We start from the raw sequence: 17826 nt of genomic DNA, 5'->3' as shown, positions 1-17826 counted from the left end.
TTATTGAAATAATCTGACAGTTTGTATGTTCTTGATGCATTTCCAATTAGTGACTATAAAATTTGGGGAGTTATTTGAAAATAGTCAATTCTAGAAGCAATTTTATTGGACCAGCTTAACTGATCCCATTTCAGCATTTTTAATTGACAAATGCTTATCCATGAGTCATAATTAATAAATCTACAGTGCTGAGAATATGACATAATATGCCAGCCTGCTGGGAAAGAAACCAGTTTATGCTTATTTTTTCATCTAGATGTAGAAGTTGTTCTGACACATGCTCTTTCTTCTCTGACCTCCTTTCCAAAGTCAGAAGCACATTTTGTTTCTCCCATAGTGGTTAAAAATGACACATTAGGATGTGTCTACAGGCTGAAGTATGAGCCAATTTCTAAGAACTAAAAACCAGTGCCAAAAAAAAAAAAAAAAAAAAAAAGAGAGCAGTATCTCTACAAATTCAAATAGTCTCTGGGTACTGTCACTGAAAAATAATGACTTGCATTCTGTGCAGCAACCAGGAAGCAATGTTGTGTGACTCTTCCCTACTCAGCCCCCATCCCTCACAACCTTCCTTCTGCCAGCAACCCAAATTTCCCTCACATTCAATGCTGGAAAATGTATGTGACCAAGAGACAAAGGGCAGTAAGTTTTGGAATCATGTTCTTTGTTGGGGAAAACTGCAAGCTCTGGCTGTTTCCATTTAAATGGCATTTCATTTTGTCCATTCAATGTTTGCTGATTGTTCATGCTGTCTAGAAAAGCTTTGATTAAATCTTCTAATTTCACCTCAGCTTTTTCTTTTCTGCAGGGCAAGCCCTTGTCCTGAAAGTATAGAAATGTGTTCAAAAGGAAAAGAACAAAGTAGGAGAATTGAAGGGAAGGAGTTAGAAAACTTGAAGGAATTACAAGTTCAGTGGGTTTAACCAGGATAGTGTTATTTTAACCAGGCATCTCTTCTCATACCTGTTTTACTAATTCTTATACTTCATATAAGAATTCTCATATATATTAAAAAACAATAGATTCTAATATATATTAAAAAAACTAAAATCTTTAACTATAAAACCCATTTTCCATTTCATTTATATTTTCCAGTGGAAATGATACAAAGTTATTCCTTTTTGGCTCAAAACATGGGTATTTTTTACTTCCAGAATGCTTTTTAAAAATTCTATTGATGTGAGTAGAAAAAACAAAGTTGCTTATTTCTTCATCATGGAATTTCTGACTTTGCTTTAAAAGTGGCACTTCTTCAGCCAGTTGCTTCTACTCCAGAAACTATTACTACTTGATTTTTAAGTAATTGTGAGAAACTATTCTCACAAAAACTCAACTATTTAGAGGTGTGTATTTGCACAAACACATATATCCACAGAATAGTATATATATATATACACACACACATACATAATAGTATACATGTATATAGTAGGTATATATGCATATGGAATTCAATTACCTCCACCTGGTCCCATCCTTTGACATGTGGAGATTATGAGGATTACAATTCAAGGTGAGACTTGGGTATGGACACAGAGCCAAACCACATCATTCTGCCCCCGGCCCCTCCCAAATCTCACATCTTCACATTCAAAAACACAATCATGCCTTTCCAGCAGTCCTCCAAAATCTTAACTCATTCCACCATTTACCCAAAAGTCCAAGTTCAAGTCCAAAGTCTTAGCTGAGACAAGGCAAGTCCCTTCTGCCTACACACCTGTAAAATCAAAAGCAAGTTAGTTACTTCCTAGATACAATGAGGGTACAGGCAAGGCGTAAATATATCTGTTCTAAATGGGAGAAATTGGCCAAAACAAAGGGGCTACAGGCCCTATGCAAGTTCAAAATCCAACAGGGCAGTCATTAAAACTTAAAGTTCCAAAATGATCTCTTTTGACTCTATATGTCATATCCAGATCATATTGATGCAAAAGGTGGGCTCCCATGGCCTTGGGCAACTCCATCCCTGTGGCTTTGCAGGGTACAGTCAACCTCTTGGCTGCTTTCATGGGCTGGCATTGAGTGTCTGTGGCTTTTCCAGGTGCATGGTGCAAGCTGTTGGTGGATTCTGTGGTCTGGAGGATGGTCGCTCTTTTCTCATAGCTCCACTAGGCAGTGCCCCAGTGGGGACTCTGTGAGGGGCTCTGACCCCACATTTCCCTTCCACACAGCCCTAGCAGGGGTTCTCTATGAGGGCTCCACTCCTGCAGCAAAATTATGCCTGGACATCCAGGCATTTCCATACGTCCTCCGAAATCTAGGTAGACGTTCCCAAACCTCCATTCTTGATTTATTTGCACCTGCAGGCTCAACATCACATGGAAGGCTTGGGGTTTGCACCCTCTGAAACAATGGCTGAGCTATATCTTGGCCTCTTTTAGCCACAAACTGGAGCTGAAGCAGCTGGGATACAGGGCACCATGTCCTGAGGCTGCACAGAGCAATAGGGCCATGGGCCCAGCCCATGAAATTATTTGTCCTTCCTAGATCTCAGGCCTGTGATGGGAGGGACTGCCATGAAGGTCTCTGACATGCCCTGGAGACATTTCCCCCATTGTCTTGGTGATTAACACTCAGCTCCTCTTTACTTATGCAAATTTCTGCAGCTGTAGTCAGCTTGAATTTCTCCCCAGAAAATGGGTTTTTCTTTTCTATTGCATTGTCAGTCCACAAATTTTCCAAACTTTTATGCTCTGCTTCATCTTGAATACCTTGCCACTTAGAAATTTTTTCTGCCAGATACCCTAAACAATTTCTCTGAAGTTCAAAGTTCCAGAGATCTCTAGGGCAGGGAAGAAATGCTGCCAGTCTCTTTGTTAAAGCATAGCAAGAATTCCTTTTACTCCAGTTCCCAATAAGTTCCTCATCTCCATCTGAGACCACTGCAGCCTTGACTTCATTGTCCATATCACTATCAGCATTCTGGTCAAAGCCACTCAACAAGTCTCAAGAAGTTCCAAACTTTCCCAAATTTTTCTGTCTTTTGAGGCCTCCAAGTCTCTAGGAAGCTCCAAAATTTCCCACATTTTCCTGTCTTCTTCTGAGCCCTCCAAACTATTCCAACCTTTGCCTATTACCCTGTTCCAAGATCACTTCCACATTTTCATGTATCTTTATAGCAGTTCCCCACTACCTCGGTACCAATTCACTGTATTTGTCCATTCTCACATTGCCAATAAAGAAAAAAATACATGAGACTTGATAATTTATTTTTAGAAAAGTGGTTTGATTGACTTACAGTTCAGCATGGCAGGGTAGCTCTCAAGAAATTTAAAATCATGGCAGAAGGTGAAGGGGAAGCGAGGAACCCTCTTCACAAGGCAGGAGGAAGGAGAAGTGCAAGCAGAGGAAACGCTAGACACTTATAAAACCATGAGATCTTGTGAGACTCACTTATTATCATGAGAACAGCATGGGGTAACCCCCTCATGATTCAGTTACCTCTACCTGGTCCCACCCCTGACACATGGGAATTTTTGGGATTATAATTCAATGTAAGATTTGGGTGGGATCACAGAGCAAAACCGTATCAACCAAAAAAGTCTGTGTTGGAGGATATGGCTTAAGTGTGCATAGCAACACATAGTACGCCTTCCATTCCGAGTTCTAAAAACCAAATAAGGGAGATAAAGACAGACAGATCTAAATAGCTACTTATTTCTGGTAACTGTGGAAAACATGGTTTGGGTGTTGATTAGCAATTGGTTTCATAACCCTTTACCCCAGAATTAAGCAAGCATACCTATCTGGACAGTTTTCCTGGGTTTCCAACACTACACTCACCTTGTAGCCAACAGCAGACCAGAGCACAAGCCATCTGCAGAAGGGAAGACCCCAGGAAGGAGGAAAATAGGGCTAAGATGGGAATGCTAAGTTCCTCTCCAAATGCATTAATCAGGGAACTTTCTCTACTTCAGAGGGATAAAAAAGGAGTGTGGTGAAAAATGAGGCATCCTTATGGAAAAGCACCTCTTCAAGGCAATCAGAGGAGTGGAAGGAAATTGCAGCTCACTCAGGTTTAACAAAATCTTAATGTTTTGGCTTATTTCATTAATTCCTTCATTTTACACATAACAGATTCTGTTAAAGTACCTGTTATGTGCTTCACATAACAAAATAACACATAACAGGTATTGTTGAAGCCCTCTGTGTATCATTCAACGATCCTATTCATCTCTCCCTCCCTCTCCACTGGTGACCACTACTGTCTTTATACTTTTACATATACAGGTTCTATTTTTATACTTTTACATATACATGTATCTCACACATGTACATATACATAAACAATATACAGGGCTGTTATGCATTTCATAAATTTTAAATTAGTTAACAGTGGATACGATAATTATGTGATTGTGCAACTTGCTTTTTCATGCAACATGTTTTTTAAATTTATCCATACAGATACTTGTAGCAACATTTTGATGCTGTTGTTGGGCTGTTATCTTAACTTTTAGGTTCAAGAGTACATGTACGGGTTTTTCATATAGGTAAACTGCATGTCACAGGGGTTTGGTATACAGATTATTTTGCCACCCAGGTAATAAGCATAGTATATGATGGATGGTTTTTTAATCCTTACCCTCCTTCCACTCTCTACTCTCAAGTACACTCCAGTGTATGTTGTTTCCTACTCTGTTTTCATGTGAACTCAATGTTTAGCTTCCACTTATAAGTAAGAACATGCAGTATTTGGTTTTCTGTTCCTGCATTAGTTCACTTAAGATACTGGCCTGTAGCTCTATCCATGTAGCTGCAGACTATGATCTCATTCTATTTTATGGTTGCGTAGTATTCCATGGCATCTATGTACCACATTTTCTTTATCCAGTGTATCACTGATGGGCATCAATGTTGATTCCATGTCTTTGCTATTGATTCCAGCACTGTTTTGCAATTTTCACTGTAGAGATCTTTTACCTCCCTGGTTAGCTGTATTGCTAGGTGTTTTATTCTTTTTGTGACTATTATGAATGGGATTGCATTCCTTGGGATTTGGCTCTCAGCTTGGATTTGTTGGTATATAGAAATGCTACTGATTTCTGTACACTGATTTTGTATCCTAAAACTTTGCTGAAGCTGTTGATCACATCTAGGAGCTTTTCGGCAGAGACTATGAGGTTTTCTAGGTATAGAATTATATTGTCTGCAAATAGAGATAGCTTGACTTCTTCTTTTCCTATTTAGATTCCTTTTACTTCTTTCTCTTTCTTGATTTCTCTGGCTAGGACATCTGGAACTATGTCAAACAGGAATGGTGAGAGTGAGTATCCTTGTGTTGTTCTGGTTCTCAAAGGAAATGCTTTTAGCTTTTGCCCATTCAGCATAATGCTGGCTGTGGGTTTGTCATAGATGGCTCTTATTATTTTGAGGTATGTTGCTTCAATGCCTAGTTTGTTAAAGATTTTTTAAAATGAAGAGATGTTGAATTTTTTAAAAAGGCTTTTCTGTGTCTACTGAGATTATCATGTGGTTTTTGTTTTTAGTTCTGTTTATGTGATAAATTACAGTTCTTGATTTGCATAAATTGAACCAACTTTGTATCCCAGGGATAAAGCCTACTTGATCATGGTGGATTATTGGCTTTTTGATGTGTTACTGAATTCGGTTTGCTAGTATTTTGTTTAGGGTTTTTGGATTTATATTCATCAAGGATATTGGCCTAATCTTTTTTTGTTGTGTCTCTGTCAGTTTTTGGTTTCAGAATGAAGATACCTCATAGAATGAGTCAGGGAGGAGTACCTATCTATTCAGGTACCTCCCAATTGAGTACCTACTCAATGTTTTGGAATAGTTTCAGTAGAACTGGTACCAGCTCTTCTTTAAACATCTGGTAGAATGTAGATGTGAATTCATCTGGTCCTGGGACTTTTCTGATTGGTAAGCATTTTACTACTGATTAAACTTCAAAAACTCATTATTTTCTGTTCAGGGATTCAATTTTTTCCTGGTTCAATCTTGGGAGGTTTTACATTTTATGGAATTTCTTCGATTGAAGAAATGGAATTTATCAATTTCTTCTATGTTTTCTAGTTTGTGTGCATAGGGTATTAATGTCCCTTTTGTCACTTCTGATTGTGTTTATTTGGATTTTATCTCTTTATTAGTCTAGATAGTGGTCTATCAATTGTATTTGATCTTTCAAAAAACAAACTCCAGGATTTACTTATCTTTTGTGTGGTTTTTCACATCTCAGTTTTCCTCTGTTCAGCTCTGATTTTTGTTATTTCTTGTCTTCTGCTAGCTTTCGTGTTGGTTTGCTCTTGTTTTTCTAGTTCATCTAGACATGATGTCTAGGTTTTTATAGACATGATGCTAGATTGTTACTAATTTTCTGATGTGGACATTTAGTGCTATAAGGGATTCTGGTATGTTTTATCTTTGTTCTTATTAGTTTCAAAGAATTTCTTGAATTGTGCCTTAATTTTATTGTTTACCCAAAAGTCACTCAGGAGCAGTTTGTTTAATTTCCATGTAATTGTATGGTTTTGAGTGACTTTTTAATATTGATTTCTATTTTTATTGTGGTGTTGTCTGAAAGTGTGGTTGGTATTTTTTTTTTAGTTTGATAATTTTTTTGAGTTTGCTAAGAATGATTGTGTGGCCAATTTTAGGGTATGTGCCATGTATAGATGAGAAGAATGTATATTCTGTTGTTTTGGGGTGGAGAATTCTGTAGGTGTCTTTTAGTCTATTTGGTTGTCAAGATCAGGTCCCAAATATCTTTGATAGTTTTCTACCTTGATAATCTGTCAGTGGGGTGTTAAAATCTCCCACTGTTATTGTATGGTTATCTAAGTTTCTTCATAGGTCTCTAAGAACTTGATCATGAATCTGGTACTCCTTTGTTGAATGTATGTAGTTAGGATAGTTTGGTCCTCTTGTTGAACTCTTTACCATTATGTAATTTCCTTCTTTGTCTTTTCAGATCATTGCTTTCTTAAATTATATTTTATCTAAAATTAAAAAAGCAATGCTTACTCTTTTTGTTCTCTGTTTGCTAGCTAAATTTTCTCCATCCCTTCATCTTGAGCCTATGGGTGTCACTGTATTTTAGATGGGTCTCTTGAAGACAGCATACAGTTGGGTCTTGTTTCTTTATCCAATTTGCCATTCTGTGCCTTTTAATTGTGGCTTTTAGCTTGTTTACATTCAAGGTTAATATTGATATGTGCAATTTTAATCCTGTCATAATGGTGTTAGCTGGTTATTATGCAGATTTGATTGTGTGGTTATATTATAGTGTCAATGGTCTATGTACTTAAGTGTGTTTTTGTGATGACTGGTAATAGTCTTTCCTTTCCATATTTAGCATTCTCTTAAGGGGCCCTTGCAAGACAGATTTGGTGGCAACAAATTTCTTTAGCATTTGCTTGTCTGAAAAGGATGTTATTTATCTTTTGCTTATGAAGTTTAATTTCACTGGTTATAAAATTCTTGGTTGGAATTTCTGTTTTTAAAGAACACTGAATATAGGCCCCCGATCTCTTCTGGTTTGTAAAGTTTCTGCTGAAAGATCTGTTGTTAGCCTGATGGGGTTCCCTTTCTAGGTGACCTGCCCTTTCTCTCTAGTTGCCTTTAACATTTTTTCTTTCACTTTGACTTTGGAGAATCTGATGACTATGTGTCTTGGGGATGGTTGTCTTGTATAGTATGCAGGGGTTCTCTGCATTTCCTGAATTTGAATGTTGGCCTCTTCAGTGAAGTCAGGGGAAATTTTCATGGATGGTATCCTCAAATATGTTTTCCAAGTTGTTTGCTTTTTCTCCTTCTTTTTCAGGAACACCAGAGTCACATATTTGGTCTCTTTACATAATCCCATATTTCTTGGAGGTTTTGTTCATTCTTCTTTATTCTTTATTTTTGTCTAAGTTATTTCAGAGAACCATTCTTCAAGCTCTGAAATTCCTTCCTCAGCTTTGTTGATCTGGTGTTAATACTTCTGATTGTATTATGAAATTCTTGAAGTGAGTTTTTCAGTTGTATCAGATTAGTTTGGTTCTTTCCTAAAATAGCCATTTTGTCTTTCATCTCCAGTATTGTCTTATTGTATTCCTTAGATTTCTTGGATTGGGTTTCAACTTTCTCCTGAATGTTGATGACCTTTGTTTCTATCTATATTCTGAATTCTGTTTCTGTCATTTCAATCATTTTATCTGGGTTAAGAATCATTACTGGGGAACTAGTGTGTTTATTAGGAGGTAAGAAGATACTCTGGCTTTTTGAGTTACCAGAGTTCTTGCACTGGTTTATTTCTTCTTTGTGGGCTGAAATTCCTCCAATCTTTGAAGTTGCTGTCCTTTGGATTTTTTTTTTTTTTTTTTTTTTTTTTTGCTTTTATCCTCTTTGATGTCCTTGGGGGTTTGACTGTAGTATAGGTTGGGTTTAGTCAACTAGCTTCATTTCCAGAAGATTTCAGGGGACCAAGATTCAGTTCATCACTTGTGGACTGTGTGCTGTAACTCTTGTGGGGCTGGTACCAGGCTCCTGGCTTTGTTCTCTTCAGATTTGAAACCTGCAGTGCTGGAGGGGCTGAGATGTTCCCATTTTGCTGGGTTGTGCTGGCCAAAGCACTTTGTCAAGATGCTGGTAGCAGGATCTGTGCTCATTTGGATGCCAGAAGCCATGGTAACACAATGGGGTGTGTGTGGATCAGCTGGGGTGGGGTACTGGTGAGAGCAGGGCTGCAGCACTCCTGCACATGCTTGTGCCAGCAGTGGTGGCAGAGGCAGGGCACTGGCAGGGGTAGAATTGTTGGTGTTCATGCTTGCACTCACAGTGGCAGTGGCAGCAAAGGGGGCAGGATACTGGTGGGCACAGGATGCTGGAGGATGTGGGATGCTGGCAGGTGCAGGCATGTTGGTGTCTGTGTGAATGTTCACCTGTGTAGTAGTGTCAGGGGGAGGGCGAAGCTTCTGGTGTTCATGAGCACATTCACATTTATGGTGGTGAGGGTGCAGGAGGGGCAGTATTGCCAGCACCTGTGCACATTTTCATGCCGCTGATGGCAGCTAAAGTTTTAAAGTATATAAATAAATCATGCTTTTTATCCATTCTTCTACTGCCATTTAGTTGTTAATTTGTTCCCCAGTTTTTACCATTACAAGCAACGTTGATACAGTTTTGTAAATGTTGCCTTTTGCATATAAACAAGTTTCTATGGAGTAGTGATATTAGACCCTTCCTACACTTGAAAGTGCTTGGAAATGTGTAAAAACAGTCTGGGTTATCAAATTACTGGCAGTAGTACTACCAGCTTTAGTACTGGGAACTATAGATGCTCAATATCCTTCAATGTGTTGGGTGGTAACACATAAAGAACTATCCCACTCCAAATGCAAATAAGTCCACCACTAGAAACACTAGTCTAAATATATCTCTGTATCTAAGAAAACTGTGTCAGAGGATGCAAATCCTCAATTTTATTTGACATTGAAAGATAGCTTTTCCATCTAGTTTTACCAATTTATAACCCCAGCAGTTCTTATTAACACCACATCCTTGCCAACACAGTGGCAGTGGCAGCAAAGGGAGCAGGATGCTGGTGGGCACAGGATGCTGGCGGGTGTGGGATGCTGGCAGGTGCAGGCATGCTGATGTCTGTGTGCATGTTCACCTGAGCAGTGGTGTTGTGGAGGGCAAAACTGCTGGTGTCTATGAGCACATTCACATTGGTGGTGGTGGCGGTGCAGGAGGGACAGTATTGCCAACACCTGTACACATTTTTGTGCTGGTGATGGCAGCTAAAGTTTATAATTTTTTGTACATTTAATAAAAATTAAATGGTGTCTCATTATTTTCTTAATTCACATTTCTAGGGTTACTAGTTGAAGTCAAACATGTTTTCATGTTACCATGAAAGAAGAAGCCTAGACTACCAAGTCTAGTCTTCTATTCAGTCTAGTCTGTGAAATGTCTGTTTATCTTTTGTTTACTTTCTATTGTGTTATCTTTATTTGTTTATAAGAATAGATTGCATCTTGGATATACTGTGGCTACAAATTCTTTGTGTATATTGTAATTATACATCAATAGTATATATTATAGATATCTTGCCTCACCTATCTCTTAACTTTGAATTTCGTCTGTGGTATCTTTTGTAGAATAGAAAATTTTAAAAGTTTTAATGTAGACAAGTGTATTCACATTTTCTTTTCTGGTCTGTGCTTTTGGCATTTTGGTCAATACGTTCCCTCTTGCCACACTCTCCTATATTTTCATTATGAAGTTTAATGCTTTTGCTTACCCTACTCCTCATATCTGGGTCTTTAATCTCTGAATTTTTTTTTTTTTTGGTCATGTAAATTAGGAAACTAATTTTATTTTCATATGGATTACCAATTGGTACATCAAATTAATTTAACTCTCTGTCATTTTCCCACTGATTTCTAATATCCCTTCTTTGAGTTTCAATTGTTCTGCATTCTTGCCAACACTTGGTATGCTCAGTATTTTTAATTTTAAATATTTTAATAGCCATATAGTGGTATTTCATTGTGGTCTTAATTTACACCTCTCTAATAACTAACATTGCTGAGCATGTTTTCATGTACTTATTTACCAAGTATATCTATTTTGGTAAAGTGCCTGTCCAAATCTTGTCCATTTTATGATTTTTTTTTAATTGTTGATTTTTGAAAGTTTTTAAAATGCCGTCTGGATATAAGTCCTTTATCAGAAATACATTTTGCAAATATTTTCTTCCATTCTGTGTCATATCATTTCATTTTTCAACAATATCTCTTAAAGAGCAACATTTCAAGGATTTTTATGAAAGTCAATGTATCAATTTCTTCTTTAATGGTTTGTGCTTTTTGTGTCCTTAAACACTTTTAAAAGATTAGAAAATCTTTTTCTAATCCAAGAAATTTTATATATGAATGCATTAAGGACTGAGATTATTTTTCTTTGCAGAGGTACATATAATTGTTTCAGCTCAATTTGTTGAAAAACTATTCTTTCTCCTTTGGCCTTGGCACCTTTGTCAAAAGTCAAATTAGCCATATATGTGTAGATCTATTTTTGGACTCTCTGTCCTGTACCATTGATCTACAGATCTTTTCTTATACCAGTTTGAATGTCTTGACTACTGTAGCTTTATATAAAATATTGAAATTCGGTGGTATGAGCTCTCTAATTGTGTTCTATTTCTCAAAAGTATTTTCCCTTTGGTCCTTTGCTTTTCTAGAGAAATTTTAGAAATAATCTATCAGTTTATAGTGGGGAAAAAGCTACTGAGATTTAGAATATCAGAGTTGCATTGTGTCTCAAGACCAATTAGAAAATTGATATTTTTTTCCACATTGAGTCTTTCTGTCCAAAAATATGATATTATTTCTCAATTTATCCAAATATATTTAAATTTTTCTTGGCAATGTTTTACATTTTCAGGATAGACATCTTGCACATATTTTGTTAGAACTGCCTCTGAGCATTTCAGGATTTCTGATGCTATTGTTTTTAAATTTCATTTTCTAATTGCTTACTGCTGTGATAAAGAAATGCAAGTGATTTTTATAATATTGACCTTGTATCATAAGACTTGCTAAACTCACATATTAGTTCTAAGAGCCTTTTTAGAATTTCCAATAAACATTATTATGCCATCTGTGAATAAAGACAAATTTTAGTTCATCCTTTCCATTCTGCATGCCTATTATTTCTTATTGTTGCCTTATTGCACTGGTTAGTACCTTCAGTATAATGTTAAAGGGCTGCTTTGTTACTGATATTAAGAAGAAAGTCTTCAATTTCTCACCATTAAGTATGATGTTAGCTGTAGGTTTTAGCTGATATCCTTTATTAATTTCAGGACATTCCCTCCTATTTCTAACTTGCTGAGCATACCTTTTTAAAAAAATCATGAGCAAATGTTGGGTTTGGTTAAACACTTTTTCTGCAACTACTGGGATGAGTATTTTTGAAGGGGAGGAGACTGTTTTCTTTGTCTGTGTATAACCTAGATTTTATTACATCCTTTGAGTTCAAATTTTCCACCTAAAGATATTAAGATACTATTCTAGTTTGAATGCAGAATAGATTTTTAAAACATAATCATCCTAGGGTTACTGTTCTGAATTTGAGAAGTGTGCACTCCAGAATATATGGAAAGAGACAATTTCTTATAATGTGTCAATTATGTTATTTCATTATTAAGTACATATGGCTTATCTTGCATAATAAAATCCACTATTGTTTATTACTATGATACCTTATAAGAATAACGTAGGTATAATGTCAGTAACTTTGGTTATTCTTTTTCTTCAATGGTCTGAGTTTAAAGCTCTTTAAGGAGAGGAGATCTTTTGTGATTGTTTAAAAAGAACAGCAACAAATCAATTGTATTTTCAAAATAATATAGGCAGGGATGTTTGGAGTCCATTTTCTTTTTCTTTTTTCAGGAGTCTTGTTCTGTCACCAGGTTGGAGTGCAGTGGAACAATCTCAGCTCACTGCAACCTCCGCCTCCTAGGTTCAAGCGATTCCCCTGCCTCGGCCTCCCAAGTAGCTGGGACTACAGGCGTGTACTATCACGTCTGGCTATTTTTTTGTATTTTAGTAGAGATGAGTTTCACCATGTTGGTGCTGGAATTACAGGCATGAGCCACCACTACCCAGTTTTCTTAATTCAATACGTTAAGGAAGACTGGATAATGAGTACATTTTAAATATTTCAAATGCAAATAAAAGACAGCTAAATAGGCATTCTGTCGAATTTTTCCCAAATGCTTTCAGAACCTATCCAAAACATGTAATGCTTTTGTCTAAAAAGAATTATGTACAGGAAATGCTAAGAGATTAGAAATAGGAATCTTCAATGGAGAATATCTGGCATTGTAATATAATGGTTGGAATGAAAGTTACAATAGTAAATTTTAAGTAAATTTAATTTTTATTCCACTTTGGGTGATTAAATGAGGGTGGTTTGTAATGAGTTAGTTTATGATTAGCTCATTTTAATGTATTAATTATTGTCATCTGAACTGATTAGCTTATGAAAATGTTTTCATTTCCCCTGGGGAGTATACATCCATTTATTAAAAGGAAACAAAAAGCTAATGCCTAGCAAACCTTCTAATTAATATAGCATTTATATTTTAAAATATAATTTTCCACAATAGCAGTTATAAAATAGGTAACTAGGGGCTGGGCATGGTGGTTCATGCCTATAATCCCAGCACTTTGGGAGCTGAGGTGGGAGGATCACTAGAAGCCAAGAGTTCAAGACCAACCTCGCCAACATAGCAAGACCCCATCTTAAAAAAAAAGAAAGTGGGTAATTAAATACAAATATCCTCTGTATTCTTGCAGACCATTAGAAACTTCCTCAGTCTTGAGTATCAGACATTACTGAGCCGCCATTCCTTTAAATAAAGGTGTCACTTTTTGAATTGTTTCAAAATATTAATCTGTTCTTAGGATTTCAAATTTTGTTTCTGATCATCAAAATCTACTTCTACAACCTTATAGCATTCAAAAATGTCCAATGCATATTTCCAATTGCATAAACAGCCATATTTTGGCTAATCAGTGAGCACCTTCCATATTAATATGCTTAAAGTTTATTCCAAAGGGGTATAAGTGGAAGCCCTAACTATGCCTGAAATACTGTCCTGGGTGCTGGACTTATATAAATCATAAGGTGTAAGGAGCTCAGAATTAATGGCAAAGAGAGATCAACAAATAAATAGTTACAGATATAGTGTGATAAGGGCTGGGAACAGAGAAATGTACAGTGTGCTCCGAGTATCCAGAGACACTGGCTAATCCCCTAAGACCCCCCTCCGTACTTCCTCATTCTACTTATTGGAGTTCAAAACACTACAATTACCTTTGACTCACTCTTCCTATAGTTCATATTATCAGATTAGTTACCAAGTTCCATTTTGATTCTTTCTTCCAAAAAGCTCATAGAAATCCTACCCTCCACTATCCTCCATTCCTCCCTATTTGCATTGCCACTGTTCTTGTTCAGTCTCTCTCAATCTCCTATGGATTGTTTTAATATCCCATTAACCAGACTCCCTGATTAAATTGCTGGGGATCCATTCTTTCAGTACTGTGATGCATTTTCATCATGTCATTGTCTTGCTTATTGAACCCAGGCCTATCATCTAATAGCTGCATATCTTGCCCAAGTTACTTAATTTCTTTGGACCTCTTTTCTTCATCTGTACAATGGATGGTATCTTCAAGTAATTAAAAATATACATGTAGGTATAAAAATTAGTGCTCAGCATATAGCAAGTACATATAGCTCAGTAAATGTAACTGCCATAATAATAATTACTCATTCTCTCTCTCCAACTCCCATGACATAATGTTTCTTATTAAAGCCTATACCATTCTTACTTTATTTTGTGGTTTTCTTTCTCTCTTAAACCTTATGCTCCTCGAAGGCAAGGATTAAATCTTATTTGTCTTCAGATATAACTTATGAACCAATTTTTTCTTGTTCTATGATTTGTTGCCCAATAGGATTTGATAGACTCCTGTTTGATTCACAGTTGATAGGACAAAAGCACCAGAGCTAAATTAAAATGATACTTGAAAGGAACCTGATATCACTAAAATCTATGGAATTATGCATTAAATGATCCCCAAAGAACCAGCTGTTTCAAAATTAAAAATTATTACAAAAAGCTTCATACATCACGTCATATCATATATCATACACTATAAAAATGTCAGAAGTAGCTCAATTTCACATTACTGTATTTCTTGATGGTGATCTATCTGGACAAGTAAGCCTTGCTAAATTTGAACATGGATAATAAAGCTCACACTCTAAGAAAATGTTTAAAATATGACATAGAACTGGGGATGGTGGTGGAGAATTCCTTGGGAGAATGCAGTTAGAGGATCTTTGAGTCTCAACAGTTTGCAATTCCTTTCACAGAACATAAATGATTTAACAGGAACACAGAGCAGCCAGAGTAAATTATTTCCATTTGTATCTCTGCACAACGTATTATAAGTAACCAGATAAGATGCTGAATGATTATATTGTTATGATGTATGCTGATTTGATCTGTGTTTTAATTTTCTTTTTTGTTTTGTTTTGTTTTGATTTTCGATGCCTTGGATCCTTGCCAAATCAATCAGCTAAAGCTGGCTTGAACAATGACAACATAACTTGCAAAAGCCAGTTCATCAAAACCCTCAGGATCATACAAACAAGGGAAAAATACCAAGAGGCTTCTCTTGTTTGTCTTCTTGGCTTTCTGTGTTCCACGGGAAGGATAGAAAATAACATGAACAGGATTTAAATGCTCTGTTTTGACAGGTTATTAAGATTCCAATCACAACCTGCCTACTTTCCCTGATCTAGCTAAGTCCAGAAAGGTGGCAGAATGTCTCTAAAGCAGCTATACACACACATACATACACATAGACACACACACACACACACACACACACACACTCAACCCAAAAAACATCAGAAAAGATGGAAGAGTAAGAAAATCAGGCCAACAGGAATAATTTGGTAGAGTTGCAGTGGGGGTGGTGTGGGGGGGTGCAGGTTTAAAACCAAGACACTTGCTAGCATGGCAGGATATATTGGTGTAGCTGATGGCATAAAATTCCCTGAACACAATTTAGATACTGGTAGCTCAAGTGCTGTCAATCTCATCTTCTTCTACCATATAATCAATAGTTCCAACTGAGACCTCCGTGGGAGGCCAGGTTCTTACCCTCTGAAATTAGAGCCCACCCTCTGTATAAGATTTCCTACCACATGGCTAGCTCTGATGCAGGCAGTGGGGTACTGACTCTAACTTCTCTAAAGTCCTTTGTAAATATTCTTCTCATGACGCAAATTTTACCATGATGGTCACAAGCTCGAGTCCTTGCCTCACATCCTTGTTTCCAAGGCTCTGTTATAATAAAACATGGAGGCTTCTATGGTGAGGGACACTGGGGAATCACTGCAGGATATACAACTAGAGAGTTTCTAGAACTACAGGAGACAGAGCACTCTGAAACTATGTAGACTGAAATATGTCAAAAATGAGTATCTTTGGCACAGCACAAGGATTGGCCAAACTATAGTTCATGGGCCAAATATGGCTACTATATGTTTCTGTAAATAAACTTGTATTGGAACATAGCCTTGCTCACCTATTCAGTTACACATTGTCTATGGCTGTTACAAGTGATTAGTTACAACAGAGACTGTACGATCCCCAAAGCTTAAAATATTGACTATTTATCCCTTCATAGAAAGAGCTGCTGATCCCTGATACAGAATAACTGAGCAAAATCATCTAAGCTCAGTTCTTTTGCTAGGAAATAACATGCATGTAAATGATTGTCTGACAGGCCTAAGAAAATAACTACACAGCCCAGGTACAGAGGCTCACAACTGTAACCCCAGCACTTTGGGAGGCTGAGGCGAGTGGATCATATGAGGTCAGGAGTTCGAGACCAGCCTGGCCAATACAGTGAAACCCTGTCTCTACTAAAAATACCAAAATTAGCCAGGCATGGTGGCATGTGGATATAATTCCAGCTACTTGGGAGGCTGAGGCAGGAGAATTGCTTGAATCAGGTGGAGGTTGCAGTGAGCCGAGATTGTGCCATTGCACTCCAGCCTGGGCAACAGAGTGAGACTGTGTCTCAAAGAAAAAAAAGAAAATAACTACATAGAAGTCATATAGCAACAAAACTCTCCAGGAAGGTACTTATTAGGATTAGGATACCTGTTATAAGAGGCAGTATGTATCATAAAATGGTGCTCATTTTACGATACATAGAAGAAATAAATATAAATAAGAATATAAATAAGAAAATAAAAAATACATCATTTTATGATACATAGATACATACAAAACTTTAAACCTAGATTTGACCCATATTTCTGCTGTTTATTGGGCAGAACAAACCTTGCCTCACAGAGTTATTATCAGGATTAAATGTTATGATCTAACTCAGCAGTCTCTAACCTTTTTGGTACCAGGGGCCAGTTTGGTGGAAGATAATTTTTCCACAGACAACAGGGGTCAGTGGGGATGTGACTTTGGGATGACACTTCTACCTCAGATCATTGGACATTAGATTCTCATAAGGAGTGAATAACCCAGATCCCTGTTATGCGAGGTTTGCAATAGGGTTCATGTTCCTATGAGAATCTAAGGCTGCTGCTGATCTGACAGGACGTGGAGCTCAGGTGATAATGCTCACTTGCTTGCTGCTCACCTCCTGCTGTGTGGCCCAGTTTCTAACTGGCCATGGACCAGTACTAGTCCTTGGCCTGAGAGCTGGGGACTCGTGATCTAACTGACAATACTTAGTACTCACTGAACTGTTGTGTTCTTCCTTCCAGTCTCTCTGTCTTCATGGTTTCCGGCACTGATCTGAACACATCATAAGCACCAGATCTTGACACCTTTAGAATAGAAGTAGCACCTGTCTGGAACTGTATCTTGACTCTCACTGGTGCTTTTCCTTTGGTTGATGCAAAGCTTTCAAATCCTTTAGGGAGATGCCATTGTGAATATCTATGATAGTCTCCTGTGCCTTCAAAATCTTTGCCTTCTCTATAGAACCTGGAAAACACAGAAAAGAGGCCCCATAAATAAAAAGGAAGCAGAAATTATTTGTTCACAATTACATACAGGTTAAAAAATCCATTCAGTACTCATAATGATAGGTTATCATCAGTGCTGGTCACATGATTAGATTAATACTTTACATTGAAACCACATGAAATTACTACTTTGGTATCACCATTATCCGTAATAATTGAATTCTACTAGTCAATATTAGTAACTGCAAATGAATACAATTAATCGCAGACATTGTCCAAAGCAACAGGTTACAA

At 37.1% G+C, this 17826-nt stretch overlaps 1 long non-coding RNA gene across 1 annotated transcript in view; it reads right to left on the bottom strand.

Annotated features, from left to right (window-relative positions):
- LOC105706762 (uncharacterized) overlaps nucleotides 1-17511 on the bottom strand; it is a 52658-nt gene extending 35147 nt beyond the window's left edge. Inside the window, exon 1 of the long non-coding RNA XR_001104910.2 lies at nucleotides 17304-17511. This is a non-coding gene — a long non-coding RNA (uncharacterized LOC105706762). The remainder of the gene's footprint in view (nucleotides 1-17303) is intronic.
- Between the last annotated feature and the right edge of the window lie 315 nt (nucleotides 17512-17826).

This window comes from Aotus nancymaae, unplaced genomic scaffold (genome assembly GCF_030222135.1).
Source record: "Aotus nancymaae isolate 86718 unplaced genomic scaffold, 86718_ANA_hifiasm-v0.15.2.pri h1tg000030l, whole genome shotgun sequence".
Classification (NCBI taxonomy): Eukaryota; Metazoa; Chordata; class Mammalia; order Primates; family Aotidae; genus Aotus; species Aotus nancymaae.
Note: the sequence above shows the minus strand (reverse complement) of the source record. Positions and strands in the feature narration are given on the sequence as shown.